The sequence below is a fragment of the Pseudopipra pipra genome, chromosome 2, assembly GCF_036250125.1.
Source record: "Pseudopipra pipra isolate bDixPip1 chromosome 2, bDixPip1.hap1, whole genome shotgun sequence".
In the NCBI taxonomy this organism is placed as follows: domain Eukaryota; kingdom Metazoa; phylum Chordata; class Aves; order Passeriformes; family Pipridae; genus Pseudopipra; species Pseudopipra pipra.
In genome coordinates this window covers 117322087-117349216 of record NC_087550.1, presented here as the reverse complement: position 1 = coordinate 117349216, position 27130 = coordinate 117322087, and the positions used below count along the sequence as shown (strand labels likewise).

Genomic DNA, 27130 nt, shown 5'->3' with positions numbered 1-27130 from the left:
TGTCTTATCTAAACACTGCCATCACACTGCATTTAGGGTTTCATGGTAAGTTAAACCACGACATGTAGCTTTGAGAAAGTCCTACATCTGGCCTGGAAATATCATTCTGTGTTTTAAACATTTTGCGGGACGGCTCCGTGTTATTAATTCAGGTAGAACACGGGGGTTTTTTTGGGGGGGGGAAGGTTTGACTAAACCAGCAAGGGGGAAGCACTGTGGTCTCTTTACTTCTCAAAAAAAAAAACCCCAAAAGATGAAGTCAGTTCCCTTACCACATAAATCACAGCTTTCCCTAAGCATCACAAAGTTATTCTGCTGTGACTATAACACAGGTGAAATTCCCTTTCTTTCCCCGTGATGACTTTCACCCATAAATGAGAAAAGGGCCAAAATAACACAGCAGTGACATTTTATTTCAGAACCAAACCCTCTGAATTGCAAGGCCAGGAAATTCCTACAATTAAGATGCCTCTTACAGACATTAAATACCCAATATAGTTTATGCTGCTTATTAATGGTCAACAAGAACACTTTAAAGTTTAAATTTAACACAGAGAGCGCAGGTATAAACTTCTCACACTACATATATTTGCTATTGCTGAGCTAACATTGAAAGACACATACTAACTTTTTAAATTTCCTGACTTTTATGATTGCTCAATTTTGCAACCTTAACATTATTTTGAAAGTAGGATTGTGTAAAATTTCCCCCAGGAGACTTGAAAGAACTATGTGCCTTTGAAACGAGGCCTTTCTGTAGCTAATTTCCCTCATTTTGTTGGAGTTTGGGTTTGGTTTTTGTCCTTTTTTTTTTTTTTTTTTTTTTCCAACTGAAAACCTCACAGACAGGAGCAAAATTGCAGGACCTCAAAAACAATCAAGTTTCTAGTACCCCTGGTGCCTTAAGTTTTCTGTATTTGCTTGGTTTTCATTCCATGGTGCAGGTGCACATCTGCTCTGGATCACAGCCCTTGTCCAGGAAAGCACTTGACATCCCTGGAACCACTCACGTGCCCAAGGTGAAGCAACTTGCTTTAAGTGCTCTCCTGGATTGGGGAATATCTTTAGAGATATTTAAACTTGAAAGGAAATTGAATTTAATCATCCCATTGATGAGTGTGGGAATTTAAACAGGTGACAAATTGCACCTAAAGGCTGCCTGTGTGGATATTCCCTGAACACGAGTGGGAAATTAATCCTTTCTGTCTACATGGAATTATAAAGCAACACAAAGAGTAAGAGAAACTGTGTCAATTTGAAACAAACCCGGGTTGTTCTTGGTTTGCATCCAGAGTGTTTTGTGTGTCAAGTTAAGAATTGGTTTCTGTGCCCACCTCTGGCTGGTTTTCTGGGGGTGAGCAGGGGGTGGGAGCTCTTTTATTAGATGGTCTTTTTAGGTGAAAATTCTCCCCTCGTGAGGGGGCTTAGCAGACCCTCACAGTATTTAAACTCCAATTGGGAGGATTAAGCAGTGTCTGAAGGCCAGTGCTGGCTCTCCACAGCGGGGTGGCTTTTTGAAAAGTGACTTCTGAAAGCAAAGGAAAGGCCACATCCCTCAGCCCACAGCTGGGAGAGCCCCTGCACCTCGCACAGGGCATCATCCCCTCCCTCTGGCAGCAGGAGTCACACAATCACATCAAATCCCATGCCACACCTGTGATGATCTGTTGTATCACCAACCCTAAGTGACCCTCAGAGCAGATGTGGTCACCCAGGAAGTCACCCCTACAAACAGGACTAAGAGTTGCAGTGGGAAACCAGGATCTTTTTAATCGAGGGCAGGTCACTTGCTGATCTGCTACAAAGAGCACAAAACCTCGTGGGAGCAAAGGATGCAAAGGGCTCAGTGTCACACAGGAGAAAGTAATTCATGCTCCTGGGAGCCTGGGTTGCAAAAATCTGTATGATTATGAGGGGGGTTAATTTGGGAAGCACTGGGTGATGCAGGTTTGTTTTCTTTCAATATATCTCCCTAAACCACGTGCCAGCATCTTTCCCTCTGCTGATGAATGCACCTACTTTAGACACTGTAAGGAACAGGAGACACTTTTACTGTGATCCAAAGAATGGGAAATAGCATTTTTGAAGGTTTATTTTTCCCTCATTTCGGTGCCATCCTGTTGACTGCTGCAGGTGCCTCTGTAAATACCTGCAAAGGAGGGACCTTTGGGGAATCAGAGGCTGCTGATCCACCATGCCCAGGAGCCAGAGCCAGTGCACACAGATCCAAGGTTCTGTATCTGTTTTCCTTTCTTTTTTTTCTGTTCCAGTGCAGCTGCAGATTATTTTTCCCTGGCCCAGAGGGGAGTGGTGCCAGAGAAAGGAATGCTTTTTTCCATTTCGCCAACCTAAAAGATGTTAATTATAGAGTCATAGAATTCCAGATGGTTTGGGGTGGAAGGGACCTCAAAGATCATTTCATTCCACCTCCTGCCATGGGCAGGGACACCTTCCACTAGCCCAGGTTACTCCAAGCCCTGTCCAACCTGGCCTTGGACACTTCCAGGGATGGGGAGTCCACAGCCTCACTGTTCCAGGGCCTCACCACCCTCACAGTAAAGAATTCCTTCCCAAAATCCAATCTAAACCTACCCCTTAAGACCTTTCTTAATTTATTTTTAAAGGAAAGCACTGCAGCAGCATCCCCTCTCTCTTTCTCCTTCCCTTCTCCTTCCCTTCTCCTTCCCTTCTTTTCTTCTTCCCACAAAAGGAAGGCACTGTTTCCAAGCAGGGTATCCCACTGTGGAGCAAGTTTTCCTGTGTTAGAGATGATTTGCAGTGTCAGCTCTTACAGGAACTCAAGGATTTGACTGTTACAGCACCACTGTCTGATTAGTCTTATTATTACTGATCCAGTACTACTTCCAAGGTGTCTATATACTTTTCAGAGGCAGTCACATCTTCCAAGGGCTTTATCAGTGCCTGGAAAAAGCCACATATTAGTCTGAGTGAGACTAACACAGCAATTAAATCCATCAGTGCTTCCTTGGAGCAGCAGTTCCCGGTGATGAAAGCTCCAGACCTGCTGGCTCCGAGGAGTTACTTTTACTGTATCAACTTTTCACAAGCAATAAAAAGCAGGGCCACACGAGAAATCCAACTTATCTGTGTACCCCCAGGTCTCAGAGAGCAAGAGGCTTCTAAAACCAAGCGATGTGATTAGGGGAAATAAGGAAATGAAATCATTTAATGGGAATGTGCAGTGCGTAGAAGGAATCAATAAATAGCTCCCAGGAGTTGTCAAGGGCCATTTAATGCTTTTTTGGATGTAAACTGTCTAATCCCTACCCTTTCTGTTTTATTTGTCCTCCATCCTACCACGTATCACTGGGCTATCATGCATCCTGTGAAGATCACAGCAGCTGCTCCATCCCAGGATGAAAAGGTCAAGTTTTCCTTACATTATGTATCAGATTCTCCAGGAGAACTCCCTGGCTCTCCACAACCCCTTTAAAGCCTTATTAAGGGTATGGATATAAGCCGGTTTCCATGCACACCGGGTTACCTTCCTCTTCCTGTGGATTTAATAAAAGCTGTGGAATAACCATCCTCCAGGATTGCCCAGTAGCAGCAGCCCATCTGGATGCTGATAGATAAAGCAGTGCAGCGCTGCTGGATCACTTTAAAAAAGTGGTTATTGCAAAAAAAATAAAGGAGGCAACAAAAGCCTCCAGGCCTCTTGGTGACATCTGCGTGACCTTGCTGTGGCTTCACATCAGAAGCTGTCCCTGGATGTTTTCTGACTTAAACCTGCCTGGATTGATTTCTACTACACAGGTGGGACAAATAAACAGGGGTGGAAAACTGTCAGTCCTGAATTCAGCAGGCACTGATGTTCCCGTTCACTTGGGCGGGTCCTGGGCCAGGATTTTAACTCTGGGTGGTGTCAAATTATTCTCTTGTCGCTGTTGACAACAATAAGCTCTCAGAGGTCGTGATCATCAGCCGACCTCTGCTGGTGAAAAACTCAGAGAGGAACAAATTACGGACACAGTTTGGGCCAGCAGATGATTTTAATGCGAAATAGTGTTAAACATCAAACTTTTCCTTTGGTGACGTCCACCTGAGCTGAGGAAGGAATTCCAGCAACCAGTGGAGCTTGTCCACTCGTGTCTCTGAGCCCCTGTCATAGATCCAGAGCTCCTTCACTGCAATATCTTAGTTTTTGACTCTCATCAGCACCCTCTATTTAGCCAGGAGGATGGGCTGTGTGCTCATATTTATCCTTGCTGGGAAAAGTCAACAAGCTTTCACCAGTCAAAATGCTTCCACTTGTTCCTGTGGAAGCTGAGCCGGGGTAAGGAAAGCTGAGCAGGGCTCCAGGCTTTGCCCTGTTCTCCTGAAGATCAAGAGATATTATCTGTGGAATGGACAAAGTTTTACCAGACAACACAAACGCCCCATCCACCTGTAACCAGCCTGAATTCTGAAGTCAGGAGATCCCTACACCCAGGAATTCCGTGGGCCAGGGGATCACACCAAATCCTGTGTCTGAAGACAGCTGATGTGGGGGATTTGGGTCGTGGTTTAGACCAACTTTACAGCTTAAGTTGTGTCTCAGTGCACAGAGGTCTCTTTGGATGAGTTTTTCTCGTTCTCCACTTCAAAAAAAAGTGTTTTGCCTACGAATGTAAAAATTGTATGGGGTTAGATCAAAGATCCATCCACACCTGTAGTCTGTCCCAGCAGTGCCAATAGCTGAACTTTAGGAAATAAGTAAAACCAGGAGAAGCATTTCCATTGCTTTTCCAGAATGCTGCCCCTACAAACTGATCATCACAGACTTCTTGACCCTGAAATGTTGCCTTAATGTTTCACCTTAATGACTTTTTCTTTCATTATTTTGCCCAGTTAGTGTTTAATATCAAGTGTCTTCTTTTTTCCCTTTGTATTTTGGACCTGTTATATCCCAGTTTCATTGCATGCTCCTTTCTTCTTATATCAGGAGAGTCATTCCCTATTGAACCTCTCTGTGCTGCTCAGGACCTTGTGGCACAGATGCAACTGTGAGGAGACAGCCCAAGAACCACAAATCTGAGATCTAGAAAATAACAAGAGATATAAGACAGTTTGGCTTTTCACAGTGAAGCTGCATTTCCACCTCTTTCCATTCTCCACCATTTTCAACCTGCAGTTCTCAGCATAATAAAACATAACGAGCAAGAGCTCTTGGCAACTGGAGGTAAGTTATTTAATGCCTGTTGAGAATCCATCCCCACATGTTTAATAAATGCTTTCATTCAATAAATGTATACTCAGCTTTAAGGAACATGGAAAACTACAGGTTTTTTGCATCAAGTGCCAAGATAATAATAATCTGGCAAGTAAGTGCTTACTCAAAGTAGTAAAAGGCCAGTGAAGCCAAAACTCACTGTTACCACTATTATAATAATTATTTGCTGGTGACCACCAGTCTTCAGTGAAAGTTTCAGGTGCCTCTGGAATTTTTCAATTTTTCCTAAGTGCCAGGTGACTCAGGGCCCAGCTCTGCTGCTCTTTCTCCCAGAGTTTTATCTGATTGCAAATTAGCCTCGAAAGACTTGATTTGAAGCAAAAACCAACTCGTGCTCAGGAACAGCAGCAGAATCTGATCCTGTGTTGCTGGTCTCTAAATGGTTTTTGAGTAGCTGGCACCAGGGCTTTACATATATCTTTAAAATACTGGAGGTCTGGGGTTATTACCAAACTTTATTTAAAAAAAAAAAAAAAAGATGTATGTTATTTCTATTAGATTATGTTTGTAAAAATTACATATTGTTAGGCTGAATGGTGCAACCCCCGAAACAAAAAGCAAATGACAAATTCAGACTTCTGGAATTGTGTAAGTTCCACTGAGAAAATAACCCTGAAACCTCACCAGCCACATCTGTGTATATATCACTGTTCAATTATTACTGGTTTACCAGACTGCAAGTTATTTTGCCTTACACCCAGTGGTCCAGGGGGGGAAAGAAAAAGCCCTTATTGACAATCAGTGACATGGGGAAAAAGTTAAATGGATAAAATGAAAAATTATCTGACAATAATTACGGTTGCAAGGCTTGCTTCTGGGCACAGCATGAAAGCAAGCTGAACTTCAAACCTCTCCTATTCTACTGCTCTGGTTCAGCTGTAGAACAATCCACTTTGGTCCTGGGGGTGCCAGATGCTGAAATCACTTTTCAGGGAGGAGAAAAAAAAAATAAAATATATATATATATACTAAAAATCTGCTAAAAGCAAAATCTCAAGGAGGATGTTGCTCGAGTAGATTTTCAATACCATGGAGCTCATTCGAACTGCAGAGAGAGACACAGTTGTCAGGGAGTAAAACCAACTTTTCCTTACCCCCAGCTGCCTTCAGGATGGCAAACCCAAAGAGATTCATGCACAGAAAGCATTGCATTTGTTGCTGGCATAAATCAGAATAGATGGCACCATTTTGGACCAGCTAAACAAAAATGAATGTGCACTTGAGGGCGAAGAGAGAAAAATATAAGCCAGGATTTCCTCACAGCAGGAACCATCACTCATAAGTTGCAGAGTGGCTGCTGAAATCATTGGGAATTGGGGGCATCAAGTGCTTTCTGGGTCACGAAGGAGAGGCCACTACACTGGGCTTTTCCTTCTTTCCCTCTCTGAGGGAATGAGTAACAATTCCAGTATCCCTGGAAGTGCTCAAAATCATGTGGATATTGGCACTTGAGGACATGGTTTAATGGTGAACATGGTGGTGGTGATGGTTGGACTTGATGATCTTGAAGGTCATCCTTTGGGAGGAGTGGGAACATATTCCCACATTTCCCATTTCCTTCAGAGGAAACTTCTCCTGCCAGAGCTGAGAAACCTTCTGAGGGCACGAATTTAAGCCCAGGTCTTCCTGGCCACACCCTAACAGCAATTCTTCAGGACAGGCTCCATGATGTGATGTCAAATATCAGCCAAGGAAGGAAATCCGGGGAAAGCAAGGCTCTGTGCTGTGGCAGGGGCTGCCCGTGGCATTTTGGGACTGTGTGGCTGCATCTTTCACTGCCTGGGGAGCCTCCCAGAAGAGAATTACAGTAATTAAAATACGTGGCCAAGAGAGCAAGCTCTGCTCTTGCAGGATAACTGCGAAGTAAATAAGGGTGCCCACAGCATTTGCAAATTTTACAGACATTTAAAAAAATAAAAGAAAAAAGAGGAAAACAAAACCACTCTTATGACCTGTTCTTTCCAGCAGGAGATCAGAGTCAAAAATAGCCAAGTTAATACCAGAACTAACACTTTCAGGTTGTATTCCCTTGTAACACACACAACACAGATATGTACTAATCACCCACTTTTTTGCCTTTTCTCTGTGTTACACGACTTTTCAACATGGCAAAGTCCTCTGAGCCCAGAAAAGGGTTTCATTTGAATCTCCAGCAACAAGAGCTCAGCTGTAGGATGTGCTGAGGACAAGATAGTCCACATTTAGCATGGTCTGAGTGAAAGGCCTTACGAAGTTCCCTGAGCCTCCAGAGACAGGCCAGGTTTCAAATCCATCAGGGCTTGAAGTGACTCTCAGCTCTCTGAGTGGTGACTGTTTCCATAAGTGTCAAACCCCATGTAAGGTTCATTTCAGAGCAAAAATACCGATGGAAACCCTCAATTAACAACCTGAGAAGCTGCTGACGTGCTGTGTTATCAAGGATCCATGACATGCATCCCGTAGGAGCCGACAGGACCTCAGCAGTAGCAAGAGATCTACACTGCCTCTGGAAGGAATCCACCTGTGGGAGTGGGAGGGAGGGCTCTGCAGAGGATCAGGACAGGCTGGATGGATGGGATGAGACCAACTGTGGGAGGTTAAACCAGGCCAAGGGCCAGGTCCTGCCCTTGGGTCACATCAACCCCCTGCAGCTCCAGGCTGGGACAGAGGGGCTGGAAAGGATTGGGAAAGGCCCTGAGGGTGCTGGTGACAGAGGCTGGACACGAGCCCGGGTGTGCCCAGGGGGAAAAGAGGCCAATGGAACCTGGGCTGGATCAGAGATAGTGTGGGCACAGCCCAGGGCAGGGATTGTCCCCCTGTGCTGGCACTGCTGAGGGACCTCCAGGGCTGTGTCCAGGTCTGGAACCTCATGGAAGAGAGACCTGGAGGGGCTGGAGCGTGTGCAGGGAAGGGAACGGAGCTGGGGAAGGGGCTGGAGCAGCAGGAGGGGCTGAGGGAGCTGGGGGGGCTCAGCCTGGAGAAAAGGAGGCTCAGGGCGGACCGGGGGGGGGGTCGGGCTCTGCTGCCGGGGAACAAGGGACAGGAGGAGAGGGAACGGCCTCCAGCTGTGCCAGGGGAGGCTCAGGTGGGACAGGAGGAGGAATTTCCTGCTGGAAAGGGTGGTGAGGCCTTGGCAGGGGCTGCCCAGGGAGGTTTGGAGTCCCCCAGCCCTGGAGGTGTCCCAGGAAGGCCTGGATGTGGCACTCAGTGCTCTGGGCTGGGGGACAAGGTGGGGATGGGGCACAGGGGGGATCCATGGGCTGGGAGGGCTTTTCCAACCTCAGTGATTCTGGGATTCTCTGATTCAGGGAAACTGGTGCCTCTCCAGAACAGCACAATCTAACACCAGGGGCTGACCACAGAAGCCAATAGACTCCACCAAAGTAGCTCCTCTACCTCTTGATTTTCTCTCAGACCTTCATCTGTGAAATTCTTCAGAGTCCCATCACCCTCCTGTTTGTTGGCTGTGTCAGACCATGAGTCAGGAGCACAACACCCCAAAGAGTTATGGGCCACCACCATCCCAACAACCTTAGTCCCATCTCTCCAGTGCACTTTTCCCAGCTGATTGCAGTCTGAGGAACATTGGAAATCTGATGCAAGGAACTCTCTTTTGGGGAGTAACTGGGAGAAAGCAAAATGGGAGAAACCAACAGGGTTGTAAGAGCTGTGGCTTTACCTCTGTCAGAAGGACGGGCCCTCCTGCAGCTCAGGTGGGTGTGGACCTGAGGTTCCCATCCCTCTTTCTGTTTCAGGAAACCAAAATAACAACAGGAACACCTGATTTCACCTGAAACCAGCCAGGAAATTGTGCCCCTCACATTTAGGTGTGGAACTTGGCTGAGCAAATTATGCTTTCATCACCTTCAAGTTGGACTGCTGCAAGCAATACTTTCTGGAGCTGGAGACAACCACAAAAAGGCCCTCAGAAGCCATGGCTGGTTCATGAGACTTGTCTCCTGAGTCAGACATGCCAAAAAAAGCACTTCACACCACTACTTTGGACTCCTGGTCCAGTTAAACCACCTGCTTCAGCAGTCTTGTCTTTCAGCTGCAAAATCGTGAAATGGCCCAGGCATCCTCTGTAAGGAAGAAGGATCAGTAAGGTCAGCAGTCACCATTTTCCAAAACATCCACAGAGATTATTAGGAAAAACTCTCCTTTGTGAAGGTGGGGAGGCCCTGGCACAGGTTGCCCAGAGAAGCTGTGGCTGTCCCATCCCTGGAAATGTTCAAAACCAGGCTCTGAGCAACCTGGGCTAGTGGAAGGTGTCCCTGCCCACGGCAGGGGGTTGGAAATGGATGAGCTTTAAGGCCCCTTCCAACCCAAACCATTTCATGGTTCTATGATTTAGGAGCCTTTACCTTTTCACATTGCAGTGGCTTGATGTCCTACATCTCTTGGAAATTTTTGGAAATTTTATGTATGAGAGTAATCTGGAGGTCTAAAATGCACAGACCTCAAGTGCAGGGAAGAGGAATTCCCAACTCCTGAGCTCAACTTCAAAAAAGGATGTGTTTTAACTAAAAGCAAGACTTCAGTATCCCACCTCCCCGTGATGTACTTGGCATCAGGAACCAGGTGAAAGGCACTTTCCCTGAGAACAGATAACTTTATCTCCCCTGCCCTCCTAAAGCTCGGGCAGGGTGACAGGTTGTCAATTAGACTCTCCCTGGAGCTGACTCACAGCCCCACTGTGGAGGGTTCAGTAGTTTACTTGGCTTCTCTGCTTCGTGCTGAGAAAAAAAAAAAAAAATCCCACAAGAAGTCCTTTGTGTGTGGAAGTATCCCAGAAGACAGGAGATAACTTTTTCCAAAACAGTTAAGCACTGTAGGAGCTGCACCCTTTCCATAGTATTCATACCACAGGATTCAGGAGAAATATTCACAGTGGGCTTCTCATTGTTATTTAAGCAGCAAATACTCCATAAAAACTCCAGTACACACACCAAATTCTATTATTTTCCTTAAATTTAAGGGGTTTTTTTTATTCTTTTCAGTTATGTGGAGATTTGACGGAAGGAGTTGTGGATGAACACACGGAGTCCCACAACTCCTCGTGTTGAGAAGACACCACGAAAAGAAATCTCTTTTCCTTCAGGACTGTAGAACTTGAAGAGAACAGTGCTGGGATAAGAAATATTGGAAGTGACTGTATGGGAGTGAAGAGGGAATGTGGGAAAATTAGGATTTTAGCATCCTGCAAAACAGCAAGGAATAGTAAGGGCTGATCTCTCCTTGTGGCTGGTGGGGTAGAAAAGACCAATCCCTGCTCTATAACTGTTGTCTTATGAATTCACACTGCCTTTTTCCTCAACAAAATGTGTTCAAAAACATTCCAAGAATCTTCTAAGTAGTGGTTTGGATCTAATCAATTAATTTGGTTTGAGAGTCAAGTCTTCTTGCCTTATGAGAACAGTCGAAGTACTCACCCTGCAGTCCAAGAAAGTAGATTTTTACTCTTTAAAACCCTGTGACTGATTGGACTGACCCTGCATTTCATCCACTGAATGCTCTCCTGTTCCACATTCATCCTAAATCCATCTTTTGCAGTCCACTCCAAAAATTCTTTTTAATTCAACAGGGACTGGACAAAATTTCTCCTGCCGTATTTGTTGTTTTCTGACCAGTATTTCACCACACAAATAGCAAACTCAAACTAATGTGGTAACACAGCAAAAACTGGGACCTTCTGGATTGGTTTCCCATCATCTTCAGTTCTCAGCTGGAAATTCATGGCATCTTCCTTGCAGCTGCTCTGTGACTGCTTTAGCTTTTGGAGTGGGGGGGGTGAGATGGTGGTGAGAGGGGAACAAAGAGGGCAGCCAGTGGCACAGAACCTGAATATTTCCTTCCTACAGCTTGTTTCATGTGAACTGTAAACTTCATTTTTTGGCTAGAAATGGTTGCAAACAGGTAGTCATAGATAAAGCAGTGTATTTGTTCAGCTCAAATACCAAGATAGGTCTGTGTGGATGGGCCCAACATTTAACTCAAGAGACTAAGGCAGAAGAGATGAGCCCTTATTTTGGGGAAGTTCTCCCTCGAAGGACAAATACATCACAAAATTAATGATTACAGAGCTTTTCCTTAAAGACAGTGCAGGGTTGATACACTAAAGGAACTGGGCAATTTTCTGTGAGCCCTGCCCTTCCATCTGGTTTAATTGATAATAAAAGGATAATAATCCAGCTGAGGAATATTTAAAATCCTTCTGGATTTCGTGTGACTAATTGCTTGCTGAATGTTGCACATGAAGGCTTCTTTACAAACAGCTCACTCCAGCAGCTAATAAGGGAATAATAATAGTGCTAATAAGGGAATCTCTACAAGAGTGTGAAAACTCACAGCCTGGGCTTGAATTCACGTCCTCAAACACTGTAAGTGGATCCTTCTATATAATAAGGGCTTTTACAAATCATCTCCTTCCTCTTGGGAAAAGGAGGAATATGAGAAAACCCTGGGCTACCACCACTGCTAAGCACACACTTCAGTTTGCTTTCCAACAGGGAAGGATTTGAGGATCTGCCTTCTCTTCCACACAAATTAATTATCATCTCTTTTATCTCTGAGCAAACTTAGAATAGACCCAAGGAGAAGGACAGAAATATTGTACTGCAAAGGCAATATTGACCTAATTATTAAAGCTGTAAAAGTCAAGCCATGTGGAATGAAGGTGGAAAAAGCTGTCTTTACCTCATCAATCAGACACAGGGATTTGCAGCAGCACCTCCTGCCTGCAAAAGGAGGGGTGAGGAACAACAGCTCTCACTCAGACTCATGATGTGTTACATTTTGGGGGGGTTGGTTTTAATTCCTCTTATTTTCTGCTACAATGAAAGGTATTAAACTGTGCCTGGTTCAAGTCCTTTTTCTCTTGCACCCTTTATCCAGGTATGTAGTGACAGGCAGTTAAATCAGCAATATCTTTGTAAACAACAATAATCACATACATTTCCTACCACACACATTCATTTCATGCATGTGCATAAGCACACTGGAAGAACAAGTGTCCCACTTCTTTAAAATTAAGCTCAACCTTGAAAATTTGACACCAAACAGAAAACATCGAGTTTTGCAGCAGGTGTTTTTAGCCCACACCAAGGATTTGGGCAGTTCAGTACTTCAGGAAGATTAGGTGCAGCATGGGAGGCATCAGAAATTAAGTTCAGGTATTGTTAGGTTTGTTAGAGACCTTTTACCCTTTAAGGTTTAGGATCAAGGCCACAGGCAGGGAAACAGAGGTGCCTGACCTGTTTGGGTTGCTAAGCTGGAGAGTCCTCAGCTCTGGGAATTTAAATTGGGAATTTAAATGCAGAAGAGAATGGGGAGAAGCAGGTTGAGGCTTAGTCTTTCTGTATTTGGGGGAAGGAGGGTTAGCATGTATAATAATTATATCATTAACTTACCTCTCCTTGTAAGGGCTCTGCTCAACACAGGAATTTTAAAGTTCCCCAGTCTTCCAGCCTTAACTGAGCCAAGCCAAGCTGCTTTGTAGCTGCAATGAAAGCTCATGTGAGTATGGGTTTGGTTCTCAGGTCCCTTTATGCTGTTTTTAATGTTTGCTTTCTGTTCTTCCCAGAACCTGAAACAGAAGGGATTTTTCTCTGCTCATCTCTTTGGGGACAACAAAGCAACCTAAGCCAAGGAAATTTGGGGACAGGGGATTGTAAGCAGTAACCTGTGGTATTTTTTTTTTTCCTTAGGAAGCTGAGGGGGTTTTGAACGATTGGTGTATAGGATGAGATGCCAGTTTGACAGGATAAGGGGACACAGCCCCAAGCTGTGCCAGGGGAGGGTCAGGTTGGACAGGAGGAGGAATTTCCTCCTGGAAAGGGTGGTCAGGCCTTGGCAGGGGCTGCCCAGGGAGGTTTGGAGTCTCCAGCCCTGGAGGTGTCCCAGGAAGGCCTGGATGTGACACTCAGTGCTCTGGGCTGGGGGACAAGGTGGGGATGGGGCACAGGGGGGATCCATGGGCTGGGAGGGCTTTTCCAACCTCACTGATTATGAGATTTTAAGTAAATACATTTTACTAAGAAGTGTACTTAAAAATCCTGTTTCCTGCAGATCATCCCCGTGGTGACTCCATGTACTAAACACAGTTCTGCCGCTGCCTTTCTTACGCTGGAAGCATTCCAGGGTCAGTTTTCTCTCTGCCTGGCTGCTTATTTTCATAAAATGCTTAGAAATATCCTATCTCAGAAGCTTCTGCTCCCTCAAGTGAGGCTGAAGTTGGCTGATGAGTCCAGAATTAACCTTCAGTGTGTATTTTCAAACACAGCCCCCACTGCTCTGCTCTGCTCTGGGGGAGAAGCAACATCCAGGTCGTGGGTTTGTCCTGAGCAATGATCTAACAGGCAATGCTTGCCAGAGACAAATGCAGCTTTATTGATGACATTTGCTATTTCAATCATATAATTATGTATACGACTCAGGAACTGAGATGCCCTTGTGTCCTGATTTTCTGTAAGTACTGAGGACTTGTGAAGGAAGTTTGGTTATTGCTTAAAGAAAGAGAAATACAGCCTGAGCAGAGAAGAAAGGCACGGTGATCCCTCAGAGGCTTACTTTTGTATTGGGTTTGCCTCTATTATAAAATTGCTGACATATTCTCTCCCTCCCATGGAAGTGTAACAGCAATATTAAAGCCAGTTTTACAGTTTTCATCCTGTACCTAAATCCTCCCCCATCCTGCTCGCTTCTCAGAGCAGACTTTCTCTGCCTGACCTTTCATGGAGTATACATTACTCCTCTCTAGCTCTCCCTCACAAATAAACACCCCACACCTGCGAGTGGAATTTCATCTGGGCAGGAAAAGTGGAAACTTTCTCCTCCTGGAGGAGGGTTTGTGCTTGTCTGGCTGTGCCACCGCGGCTCTGAGTGGGCACTGCTGCAGGAGGGCAGGGAGCTGAGCACCACCAAGGTGTTAAATTGAATAAATTGAATAGCCTGCACTGGCAGAGAGCTCGGAAAATAATGCAGTGGGGTTCAGGTTACTGCACCAGCACTTCCCTCCAGCAGAAATGTAAGCCACTGGATCTTAATAAGGTGGATGTTCCCTTTCACTGGCTGCTGTAATAGGTGGAGAGAGGTTTTTTGCAGTTTTTTGTGGCTGGAGAGTGTGAACTTAATACCCTCATTTCTCCAGTTGCCTTGCTAATTACAGCTCACTTCATCACTGCATTGTAAAGGTGGGTTTTACCCCAGCACTTAAATGAGAGGGGGAAAAACTCCCACGAGGGCAGCACAACCCAAACCTGCAGAAGGAGCAGACTCACAGCACCTGCTCTCTGTGAATTAATAACTTCTTGGGCTTTATTACAGGCTGGCTCTGTTTAGGTTAGTGCTTGGCAGAGATGTGTTCAATATGTACTCAGGAGTGTGTGAACCAGCTTTCTGGATCCTTTCAAGCAGTTTCTGCTGGTCAGAACTGTCTGCACTCGCCCAAAAGCTAGGAAGGCTCCAAGAAACTTTGGCAACATGTGATGTGAACAGAACAAGAAAACGCTCTCCAAAAACCCCAAAGTCTGAGCAGAAATAAGGTAAATGCCGTGTGGCAATTACTGTAAAATGAAACTTTGCACATCTGGGCATCTTTGGCCTGATTTTTCGTTTAGATGTGGAGGACCCTGTGCTATTTTTATTATTGTTATTCTTTAAAAAACCTGAGCCTTTCACAGCTGGAACTGAAACTCAGTGTAAACTCCTGATGTTGACTTGTGCAGCCGTGGAAGGGAAGCTGTTTAGAAGCAATCAGCAAGGTACCAAAAAATGTCTTTGGCTGGTGCTATTTAGTTACAAACAACGGGAACAGGGCCAAACAGCTAAAACAGCCCTCTGTGTTCACAGCGGGCTTGAATAGACGCTGGTTTGCCTCAGGTGAAAATAAAACATCTTAAAATCGCTCCCCTCCCTCCTTCCCTGAAGTTTCATACCTTCTAAAAACACGGTGTTGCCCCAATTTTTTCCCCCCAGTTACTGGGAGGAGAGGAACCTCCATTTGAAGCAGCACTAAATAAACATCCCACTCTTGCAAACTCAAACCGGTGCGGGAGGTGGGATTTTTTTAAACCCCTGGCAGATTAAAAAAAAAGTCGAGCTTTCATATTTCATTCTGCAAATAACCAGCTTTATGTGCCTCGCTCAGGAAAACACAACAAGAAGGCTTTTTTAAAAATCCATTCTCCGTTTGTTATCCGTTCTCTCCCGCCCACGCGTTTCGTAGGAAAGACAAGAAGTGCCTGTTCTCCACTTACTCTCTCTGTGCAGCCCTCTGACATCCCAGACCTGGCCTCTGGTGCTTCAGAAGCATCAGCACAGCAGCTCGTGGTGCCAATCCCTGCTGGGTTACGGGAGCTAAGGAGTGACACCAGCACGAGACTGGTGAGAGCTGAGACTTCCCGTGTCGCCAAGGGAGACGGAAAATCCGCGGCTGCGGAGCCACGGGCAGGGAATGAGCTGCTCACCCCCAGCATAGGACTGTCCTGCTGCATGATGGGGGAAGAGCAGATCCACTCTCTGCATCAGCTGGTTTCCTACAGGACTCTCACAGCATCTGACATGGATCCCTAGGAGATGACATGGATCCCTAGGAGATGATATGGATCCCTAGGAGGCAACACAGATCAGTAGCTGATGCCACGGAAGACAAGCCCAACAGCCCCCAGAGGACAAACCCAGCAGCTCCCAGAGGACAAGCCCAGCAGCTCCCAGAGGGCAATGGTCAAGGAGACCTTGAAAGCAGGAATTAGAAATGCATCTTCCCACCTCTAAATGCTCCGGGCAGATCCTTTGCTGAGGAGGAGTCTTGTGTCAGCGACCAGCTGGTGGGACACGACCCGAGCTGCCTTAATTTGTCATGGCAGGGGAGGTGTCGGAAAGCAGAGCGTGCCTGAGGGTTTGGTGGAGGATGCAGGGATGGAAAATGGAGCATCAGGTTCAGCTGACTATTTACAGTCTCCTGGAGACGAGGAGCCTGGGAGTTTTGGAGCGATGGTCAGCGAAATGGAGACAACAGTGCAGCTGGGCATGACTGGCTAAAATGGGGTCCTTTCAGTCCAACACACATCATCAGCTCCCTTTTTATCTCCAGCATCATGCTTTACACAGAGACCTCAGCCTGCAGGGTCAGACCAGGATGAGTAATTAGTTTTCCTATCCCACTCCCCCTCAAACCCAACACCAGAGCCCCTGGTTTTTTTGTAACATGAACTTGGAGGGATGTAGCTGAACTATGGAAGAAAGTCATATCATAAGTATGTATCTGAAAGTATTTTGCCTCCATTTTTCCTTGTCCCTTTCTCTTGCTACATTCCTCTCCAGGGAGTCAATTCCTTTTGCAGGAAGATATGTTGGGATGGCTATAACCTTTGGAGTTGTCTTTTCCCTCTCAGACCCTAAAAGGGTATTTGTTGCCCGTACCTGAAAAGTAGGTGGGAACTGTGGCCAAAATAGAGATGGGACAAGGAAGAGGCTCATCTTTCCCTCTGTTAATGCCAGAGCTGTTGGAGAAACAGTCCAGCTTTGGGAAGTTTAAATATTCTTCTCCTTGAGAGCTGGATGTGGGATGGAGTGGGAGGAGGAGAAAGGCTGCAAAAGGAGGCACAGGGCAAACTTCTTCTCTTTGGGAGCTGCTTCTGTGGGAAACTGGTGAAAGTGAACTCCATTGGCACTTAGGAAAAATTATGGGTATAGGAACAAGAGATGTTGGCTTTAAGCTGGCAGAGAGTAGGGTTAGATGGGATATTGGGAAGGAATTCTTCCCTGTGAGGGTGGGGAGGCCCTGACACAGGTTGCCCAGAGAAGCTGTGGATGCCCCTGGATCTCTGGAAGTGTCCAAGGCCAGGTTGGATGGGGTTTGGAGCAACCTGGGCTAGTGCAAGGTGGTTGGAACTGGATGATCTTTCAGGCCCCTTCCAACTCAAACCATTCCATGAATTCTATGATAATGATGAGTGTCCTTGGTTTTCTTTTCTTCTAACTCCTAATGCTTAAATATGTGCTTTAAATGAAAGAAGACAAAATCACCTGTGTTGTAGGGTTGAGCTTTGGAGAACACATCAGCTCCCAACCCAGAAAGCCTTGGAGGGCTCTGAGGAGCTGTGGTTCCTTGCAGACACCATTTCATCAGGGAATCAGAGAATCAAACTTCCCTTTCCCATAGGGAATACTTTGCAACTTTTATTTGTTGGGACTTGAAAGGCAAACTGGTGGGGAGGAATGTGCTATGGGAATTTTGTCTGCACTCAAACACATGTGAGGTTAGGGGTGGATGCCCTCTTGTCAAGCATCCCAGAGTGGGAGCAGGAAAGCCAAGTGTCTCAGCAGAGCCCTCAAGAGCCCTTTTCGTTGAATCATGGAATGGTTTCAAAAAGACCTTAAAGATACCCAATTCCAACGCCCTGCCATGGGCAGGGGCACCTTCCACCAGCCCAGGATGCTCCAAGCCCCGTCCAACCTGGCCTTGGACATTTCCAGGGATGGGGCAGACACGTGTTCAGAGCTCTCCCCGATGGCTGAAAACCAGCGAGCTGCAAAGCGCTTCTGTGTCATTTTTTTTTTTGAGGGGGGATTGTGGCAAGCACGGGGGACAACCGAGCACTTTCCCAAAATCCCACTAGATGTCAGTGTGCTCTGCCGGTTCTCGTGCCCCCGATCCCGCCGCCCGCATCCCGCATCCCGCATCCCGCATCCCGCATCCCACCCGGCCCCGGGAGCGCCCCCGGGATCGGGAATGCGGCTGAGGCCGGACGGCGGGGAGATGCCCCAGGGCTGAGCTCTCCTGCCGCCGAACCTCTCCAGTTTTCCGGGAAAGAAACTTGGGCGGCTGTCGCGTTATTGCCTTCGGGAATCACGGAACCACCGAGGTTGGAAGAGCCCTCCAGGATCATCCAGTGCCACCCTCACCCTGCACCACCACAGTCACCCCTAATCCATGTCCCCAAGGGCCACATCCAGACACCTCTGGGACACTCCCAGACACAGGGACTCCACCACCTCCCTGGGACACTTATTCCAAGGCCTGACCACTCCTGCAGGGAGAAATTGTTTCTAATCTGAACCTCATCTGAACCTGCTCTGGTGCAGTTTGAGGCCATTCCCTCTCCTCCTTTCCCTTGGGACAGCAGAGCCCGACCCCCCTCCCTGCCCCCTCCTGTCAGGGAGCTGGGGAGAGCAATGAGGTCCCCTCTGAGCCTCCTCTTCTCCAGATAAACCCCCCCAGCTCAGCTGCTCCTCACAGGACATGTTCTCCAGACCCTTCAGCCCCTCAATGTCCTTTTGGAAGTGAAGGGCCCAAAACCTGACACAGGGCTGGAGGTGCAGTGTCGAGTATAGTGGGAATGGGCACTTGGGGCTGTTGGATGGATGAGGACAGATTTGGGGATGCCTTTGGCAGGCTGAGTTGTGTAGATGCCCACCCCTTCCTAAAAAAATGGGGTTGAATTGTTAGATTGCCTTGGGGACCTTGAAGACATCAATATCTGAATTAGAAACTGGTTTATTTACCACCAGGCTGCATCAACAACAAGCATTTATTAAATGACTTACCCGATATTTTTCTTGAACAAGAAGCTCTAAATTTTCACTGGGTTTTGTGAATGCTGTCACTGGCAAAGGTCCTTTAGGAAGTGCCAAGCCTGCAAAAGGCAGATCTCTGCATCAGCCTTTAAGCTCCCTCTTCCCTTACCTCTCTGGAAAGGTCATGGATGTTTCAGCCTGATGCCTTTGGTGCCAATCACTCCAAAGGGAAGAACTGGCCCAACATTGAATCCAGATGTGGTCTCAGAGTCACCCAGCCCCTCTGTCCGTGCTCACACGTGTTGGAGGTTTCCTCATCCCTGGTCTTCTGGGCCTGTCTCAATCGCACACATTTCACTCTTGATTGATTTTTTTTTTTAAATAAAAAAATCCTGCTGCCACTATATCATCAAGTCCTGACAGATCTATAAAAATCTACTTGTTATACTGTTTCAAGGGACTGTCTCCCAAATAATATTAATATTCCTGAGGTTTAGTATTTAACCAAAAAAATGTGGAACAAGCCCTTGCAGGTGATGAGGCAAGAGAGAATCTCCCCCTCAGATGTTTGATACACATCTGAACTGGAAATCTGGCAGAGCCTTCACAAAGCCTGAACAAGCAGGTCAGGTATTTGAGCATTTTTCTGTTTTATTTATTCTGTGATGGATGTACAGGGCTTTCCCCTCAGCTTTTCTCTAAGGGAAGAGTAGTGCTGTTCAATGTAAAGGGGATTGGAGGATGTAAATTAAAACTGAAATGCATTGCATCAGGGGACCCAGCAACAGCCTTTATTATGGCAAGCCAGATATCCACCCTATTGATCTCATCATTACATCAAACGTTATTAGGAAAAATTCCTTAGCTGGCCAGTCTTGCTGAACTGTGCAAGGGTCTCCCCAGGGTGATGATGATGCAGCAGGTCCCACTGCCTGACAAACCAGCAACAAATTTGGGGGACAGATCTGGGTTGGCAGAGGATGAACCAAATGATCTAATAGTCTTTTTTTTTTTTTAATGTCTCTAAATTTAGATTGGACATCTTTCTGTTTCAGCAAACAGCACATAAGTATGTGACCAATTATTTCTAGAATGGTACAATGATTGTACTCTGAAGTGAGAGAGACATTAGAAAATAATAATTATTTAACATATCTCATTAAAACCTGGTCCTTCCACAAGGCACAGAAATCTTCTTCTGTCCATCAGAAGATGGATATGTTCATTTTCTTTGAACCCTGAAACTGTTTTCCAGAATCACAGAGTCACTGAGATTGGAAAAGAGCTCCAAGACCATCCAGCCCACCCTGTGCCCAATGCCCACCCTGTCCCCCAGCCCAGAGCACTGAGTGCCACCTCCAGTCCTTCCTTGGACACCTCCAGGGGTGGTGGTTACCCACAGCAATTGCAGTTTTGTTGCTGTACAATTACTACAACACAGTAATAGTTCTTGTTCCTGGTGTTGCTGTGACAGGATTTTCCTTTGGGGGGGGGGGGATTTTCCTGCAAGGGAATCCTGTGAACTGTAGAGGCTACAGGTGCTGACTTACAGCAGATATTGAAATACTTATGAATAATTATAATTTTAATTAGAAAATCAGACTTGTGAGTAAGGTCAAGAGTGGACAAAGTCAAGCAGAAGAAGGCACAGCAGTATTTTCACTATGTGAAAGGACTGAAGCTTTTGTGACCTAAGGCAAATTGTCTGCTCTGGCTCCCTAAACCTTGGTACGTGGTCATAGCTCAGCTGACTTCTCATTAATTGCCCTGGGGTAGCTGCCAAAACAAAATGTTCTGCTTCTGAAAACAAATCCCAAGAGTGGAGGTTAAAATGGAGAAGGGAGGAATTTTGCAGCCCCATGGAGTGGCAGTCAGCCAGGGATGGGGCTGCTCAGGAAAATGCTGCTCAGGAGGATGATGGGGCTGCTGGAGAGCAGAGGCTTCTCGAGAGGCTCAGGCACAAATATGTGGATTCTGGGCCTGAAGAAACTCTCTTTGAGGCTCTTTGGCCTGAACCTCTGAGTGGATGAAGCGTTCTCCTGGAGGAGCTCGGACGTTGCACCCAGCAGGACTCTCACGTGGTACCTGCAGTTTATCTGTTTTAAATCTTAATTATAGCCTGGGAAAGTGGAAATCAGCTGAAACCAAGTGGTTTGCCTGAGGACAATGGCTGGGAGACAGCTGTTCATCCTCACCTTGAAGGCTTGTGCCTTAGCCAGGGAGCTCCAGCTGAGTGTTGTCTGCACCTGTGGAATTTGGGAAGGGAGAGAGGGAACAGCTGCCCTTAAAAATCTCTGAACTAACTATTTTTGGGAAAGACATACAACATGCTGAATGACATCAGCAGGGAAGAAGAGAGAAAGAAATGGAGCAGATCTCACCCATACAAAAGGCATGTTCTACTCATGTCCTCAGGATCCATCCAGGATTTAACCCCTGCAAGGAGCTGAGAGGTTTTAATTTCCCCCAGGCTTTTCCATGTTCCAATTTGGAGTCATTTTACTTTGAAATGGGTAGTTGAGGCATCAGGACTGACCTTCCCCTATGTTTTCCCTGAAATGCTTCTTGGATCTAGCAAGAAACTTGGGATCTGCCCATCAAGAAACTTAGAAAGGGCAAGTTTGACAAGCCTTGTTTCAATCTGCTCCTGCCAAGCACCACTGCAGGTAGTTCAAGAAGGTTTGAAAAATCCTTGCTGACATGAATCCCAGGTGAAGAGCCCCAAATTCTCACACATGTGCAGACAAAAATGGGAGAGGGGTGTGGTTTTTTTTTTTTTTTTTTTTTTTAATGCTGTATCTGGTGCTAAAGCAGGCAAGCTCAGAGAGGTTTGTAGCACAGAGGTTTGAATCTTCAGGTGATGAAGGGAGGAGTGGAAATGGCTGTATTCACTCTGAGGTGTCTCTCTTGCCTTAGAACAGCCAAACAAACTTCACAGCTGCCTCATGGTCGACTCCTTCCAAATCTTTGTGGTTTTCCTATTAGCACTACTTGCAAACAAGTTCTTAATGTCACCCCTTGCCCTCATTTGATCAAGTTATTAATGCACACCTACTTTTAGTTAGGTAAAAGAAAAGAGTCTTGTGATAGGTTCAGCAGAAGTTAAAAATGACATTTTGCTAACTGGGTGAATGAAACCCTTTTTAGTCTGTGATACCAATTCGTGTGTGTGACCTCTGTCTGCCCTTTCACATCCCTGCTTTCTGGCAGACTTGCTCATCTTCCCCACAAAAGATCCTGCTGATCTTCCCCACCTAATCCCTCACAGAACTCCTCTGGGGCGTTGCTTATGCCCCTTGTAGTCCACATTTATGTGATAAGCTCTGCACACTTTGTTACCAGATATATTTTGCTGCAAAAAGTGGATTTTTAAGATGTGCCATTAGCGGCTTGTGACCACGCCTGGCCTTGGCCATGCTGCCTTGTCACAGTCAAGTAGCTGAGCTGGAACATCCCTTTGGTCAGTTTGTGTCACCTGTCCTGGCTGTGTCCCCTCCCAACCTCCCACACCCTCCCAGCTTCCTCACCAACGTGGCAGTAAGAAAAGCAGAAAAGGCCTTGGCTCTGTCTGAGCCCTGCTCAGCAACAACAAAAACATCTCTGTATTATCAACCCTGTGCTCAGCACAAATACAAAACTCAGCCCCCTACCAGCCACTGGGAAGAAAATCGACTCTACCCCAGCCAAACCCAGCAGAGATGCTAATAATGACAGTTCCAAGTTCTGGGATCCAATGGGGGGTTACAGATTATAGTTCATATTTAGTCACCTGGTAACTATGACACAGATTTCCCCTGAGAATTGTCAGACTTGACTATTAGCCAGCTCTCAGTAAAATAGCTTTTATATCACTAAGAGTTGTCTCAGGGTATCAAACCTGTGAAGAAATCTGTAGGTGGAAATCTTATATATGTATTTTTTAAATAATTTAATCTCCTTGCAGGTTATTTGAAAAGTAAAACCAAGAGTTTCTGATTTACTTTCTGAATGGTACCTGGTCAATAAGGTTTGTTATATCACCAGTCCCAGAAGTCAATATGCCTGTTAAGGTTGGCAGTGCCTGTTAAATACACATTTGGTCAAGCTCTATCACTAAGAAACATGAGAGAATAAAGGTGGTCCTGGCCTCAATTTCAGTTCTAAGAACTGCAGCATTTATGGTCTTCTGTATTATCTTAACAGGCACCAACCTGGTTCCACGTTGGGATCAGGGTTATGCAGAAATCTCCTCAGTAAAGCAATTTCTGAGCCAAAAATTTGGTTCTTGTTCGGGTTATTCTTAAAGGTTATTGGATAATTTTGAAGTGTAGTCCCAGCTTTAACATCAGACCAATGGTCCACAAAGAGATATAGGCACATGTGAGGGTAATGAATGTAATCATTGCATCCCAGAGCCTAAAATTCATGGAATCATAGAATGGTTCGGCTTGGAAGGGACCTTAAGAATCATCTAGTTCCAACCCCCTGACATTCCACTGGAGCAGGTTTCTCCAAGCCCTGTCCAACGTGCCCATTTTCTGAGGATCTTGCACAGAAACTTGCCAGTTTGTTGTTGAGGACAGGCCTGTGCAGTCTGGCTAAAAATTACTGAGGATGGAGGCAGAAAGGGAGCAAAAGCAGCTACAGAATCAGCTCCTCTGACTGGCAGGGTCTCACTCCTGCTTTTCAGCAACCCACGTGCCAGTGGAGGAGAAGTCACAGAAAGAAAACCTCTCTCTGAGGTATAGCCAATAATCCTCACATTACATGCTGAAACTGAGGCTGGTTTATTGTGATCCTAATCTCAGTCCTCTGCTTCCACATCCAGACCCTGTCTGCAGAGTCCAACCGAGGGCCAGCACTGCAGCAGACACACTGTGAGCTTGTTTCAGCTGTTTTAACCTATTATCTTCATTTTTTCTGTCTTTTTCTTTTCGTGCTTTAGAGCTTGAGTCTCAACCTCAGCAGCTATTCAGACCTTTGGTGCAGTTTGAAGGTTCCTCAGAGGGTTCCTCCTTTACAAAGGCCGTATTACAAACATAAAATCTGTAATTATATACAAAATTAGTTGCTGGGCACAAAGCCTATCTCTAAATCAAACTGGCGTGAGGCAGGGTGGTGTTACTGGAACAGGCTCAAAATCAAGTTATGAACCATGACTTGGCTCAAATTCTCTTCCTCGTCCTCAGTCATTAGGTTTGATATATACAGGAATTTTGCAAGGACACACTGGAATTTCCAATTTATTTTTGATCAAAGCACTCATAGAATGGGACAGGAAAGTTTTGGCAATTCAGAGACAAGCTCTATTATCACCAAGATCTTCTCAGCCCCACAAACACAACTATTTCAATTAAATTTGCTAATAAATTAGGAAACACGAATTCAAACCTTCCCGGTGGATCGGGCTGACACTTAATTAGGGTGCAGCTACTTTTGTGATCTCCTGATCATTGCCACTTACCACGCTTTGGCTCAGAGCACAGAGCAGCCCCTGAGTACACAAACTGGTTTCCTTTTGGATTAAATAAAACCAGACAATGCGCCCCAGTGTTGCTCTTAATGCTCTCCAATTATTTCTACATGTTCAGTCCACGGGCCCAGACTAAAACCCGCCTGAAGTCAACTCCCTTGAACATGTATCATCTGCACATCAGATACTCAGCACCGTTTTTTCACTCCATAAATCCACCCTTATCTGCCTGATGTAGATGTAGCCTTGGATTTGCAGTTTGTTTAACAAAAATCACTTGGAGAATATTCCTGAGAGGTCCTCAGACTCCAGGGGACGAAGCTTTTGGCCACGGAACCGTCCCCCTGCCCGAGCATTTTGGGTTTAAAAGCTGCCTTTTGAAACACTCTGTGCTGTGGCATTTGTTGTTGGAACTTGCCAAAGGCTGAAGGAAGCAGGTCTGAAGTCTGAGAGTGTGAATTTGCAAGTTGTCTCCTTTTGACAATTGATAACGAATTAGCATCTAACGATTCCTGCTCTGCCGCTGGCGCCTGGGAAGCACAGCGGGATTTCAGGATGTAAACAAAGCTTAAAGGCTTGGATGGAAAAGGATAAATGTCCAAAAATAGAGGCTGTGTTGTGCAAGTGGTCACATCTGAGTGTACAGCAGTTGGATTTCTAAAACTTCTGGTGTTCTTGTAACATCAGAATTATAAAGGAAAGAGATGATTTGTCAAAATATCCAAACCTTTTGTGTTTTGATGGATGGGGAAAGACAGTAGGGGAGAGGAGCAGGGGAAGAAAGTGGGCAAAAATGAGGGAAGTAAGCACTTGCGATGAACTTGCTGAAGTGAACAGGGACAAAATAGAATCACTGAATGGCTTGGGTTGGAAGGGACCTTAAAGATCACCCAGTTCCAATCCCCTGCCATGGGCAGGGACACCTTCTGCTAGTCCAGGTTGCTCAGAGCTCCATCCAACCTGGCCTGGAACACTTCCAAGGATGGGGCAGCCACAGATTCTCTGGGCAAATAAAGACCAGAGGTAAAAACAACACTTTGCTCCTTTTTTGTGTATTTGAGAGCAAACAGCAGTAACACCCCTCGCCCTGTCCTGTTTTTGTCAGCAAACATTTGAGGGAATTAAGAGTCAAGTCTAAGCATGGCACCAGGTACAGAAGCTTTCAGACAAATCACTCAGTCAAATCTTTCTGCCTGTGTGACTAAACACCATCTTGAGCTCTTGTATGTGTCCCATTCCCTGGTTTATGAATGAAGCAAACTCAGTAAAACAGTGGGTAGTTCACACATTGAGTCTTTCACTTCATATCACCCAAAACTTTTGTGTTCTCCCCGTCTCATATTTAGCCACAGTCAAATTATTTGCCAGGGAAGTGCAAAGGGTGTTTCCTAAACACATTACTCTGGTGTTTAGATGCTCTTTGGAAATGCCAACTGCCCCCTGGGAGCTGGCTTGCCTGGTGGGATGCTCCTACATGCTCAGGGTCCATGTTCAAAGCCTTCCTGCAGTTCCTCACTCTCTTGTACATGAGTCCCTAAACAACAGCTTACATCCAACACAAACCTGGAGGAAGCTTTCTCCTGAATTGAACTATCCAAAACAGAAGCCATTCCCAAACCATCTGTATATGCAACTGGTATTTGTTCTGAGTTTAATAGAAAAATATGTCTAAAGGAATTCCAAGATTTGCTCACTTGTACATTGAGTAGTGGCTTAGTGACATTAAGGAGTGGCTTGAGAATCGTAGAATCATGAAATATCTGAGTTGGAAGGAACCCACCAGGATCATCCAGTCCAAGCCCTGGCCCTGCCCAGGACACCCCAACAATCTTCAGATTTACCACCTGATTTGCCATTCACTGGACAGTTTTTAACCTTTTCATGTTCAACTTGCTCTGAAATAAATAAAGCCCAAATGTACCTTTTCCTTCAGATGGCTCTTTTGTGAAAGGCTGTGGGGAATCACCACAAGGGGCTGCACAATGAAATTTCTTCCTCTGTGTAACAATAACAAGTCGTCTTCAATTTGGCAAAGACTGAATTTAAACCACTTGTCTGGGCAGTAAATTCAGTTCAGATTTAAAAAAAAAAAAAAAAAAATGAAAAAAGGGCCTTTGTTTTTGTACAAGTTCTTGTTAAAGTGACTCCAACAATTACTACTGTAATTGTGCAAAGCCTGGCTGTTCATCACAGATGTGATGATGTCACAGACCTGGACCACCCCATCGGCTTGTCAGCTTTAAAATATTACTCCTGGAATAATGAAAAATTGCCAGTTTCTCAGTGTGGCTTTATGATTTATGGGCAGCTCCTCAGAGGTTGATTAGTTGTTTTGTTTCGTTACCTGGAATGAATGATGAATATTTTAAAAAACACTTAATGCTGGATCTGGTGCAAATGAGATAATTGTACAGTGACTTGTTCAGTTGTTTCCAGAATAATTGGACATTATTACCTGCCCACCATGCGTGAACTATAGGTCTCTGGAGGGGTTAAATTGCTTCAGTTGGTGTTTCCTTAATATTTCCATGTAGTTCATCTGCACTGTTCATACAGGAGCTTTCCCCAGATGCTTCCCCAGCCCCGTAATGACATTTCCCATTTCCCACCTATTACCAATGGAAAATGGTGCAATTCCATTTGCTGCTCAGCGTAACTTTTGACTGGCTCACTCGTGTCCCTGCCCCAAAAAATCATGTCCAAGTGTCCCAGGGAGGTTAAATTGAAGGGGAGTTTGCTGTTACCTGGAGTGGGATCAGTACTGACGTCCACAACACTGGGGCAAAGAAGCCGCTCTCTTTTTAACCATTTAAGAACAAACTGGGGTTTCTAAGGCTTTTCCTGGCATGGTTTGGCAAATAAGGCAGTTGGGCACCTGCCCTGAGAGTAATTTTTTAAAAATTCATGAAGAATCCACTATGATTTGAAACCACTCCTGGGAGACAGCC

The 27130-nt window shown here is 45.6% G+C and overlaps 2 long non-coding RNA genes across 2 annotated transcripts; one reads left to right on the top strand and one right to left on the bottom strand.

Annotated features, from left to right (window-relative positions):
- Window positions 1–392: 392 nt before the first annotated feature.
- LOC135410396 (uncharacterized) lies at window positions 393–15883 on the bottom strand. Its single transcript, XR_010428663.1, has 3 exons — window positions 15469–15883; window positions 12622–12710; window positions 393–1795 (listed from the first exon to the last, which is right to left on the bottom strand). It is a non-coding gene; the product is annotated as an uncharacterized LOC135410396 (long non-coding RNA).
- On the top strand, window positions 8374–11401 carry LOC135410397 (uncharacterized). The gene is made up of 2 exons (XR_010428664.1): window positions 8374–8925; window positions 10213–11401. It is a non-coding gene; the product is annotated as an uncharacterized LOC135410397 (long non-coding RNA).
- Window positions 15884–27130: the final 11247 nt, after the last annotated feature.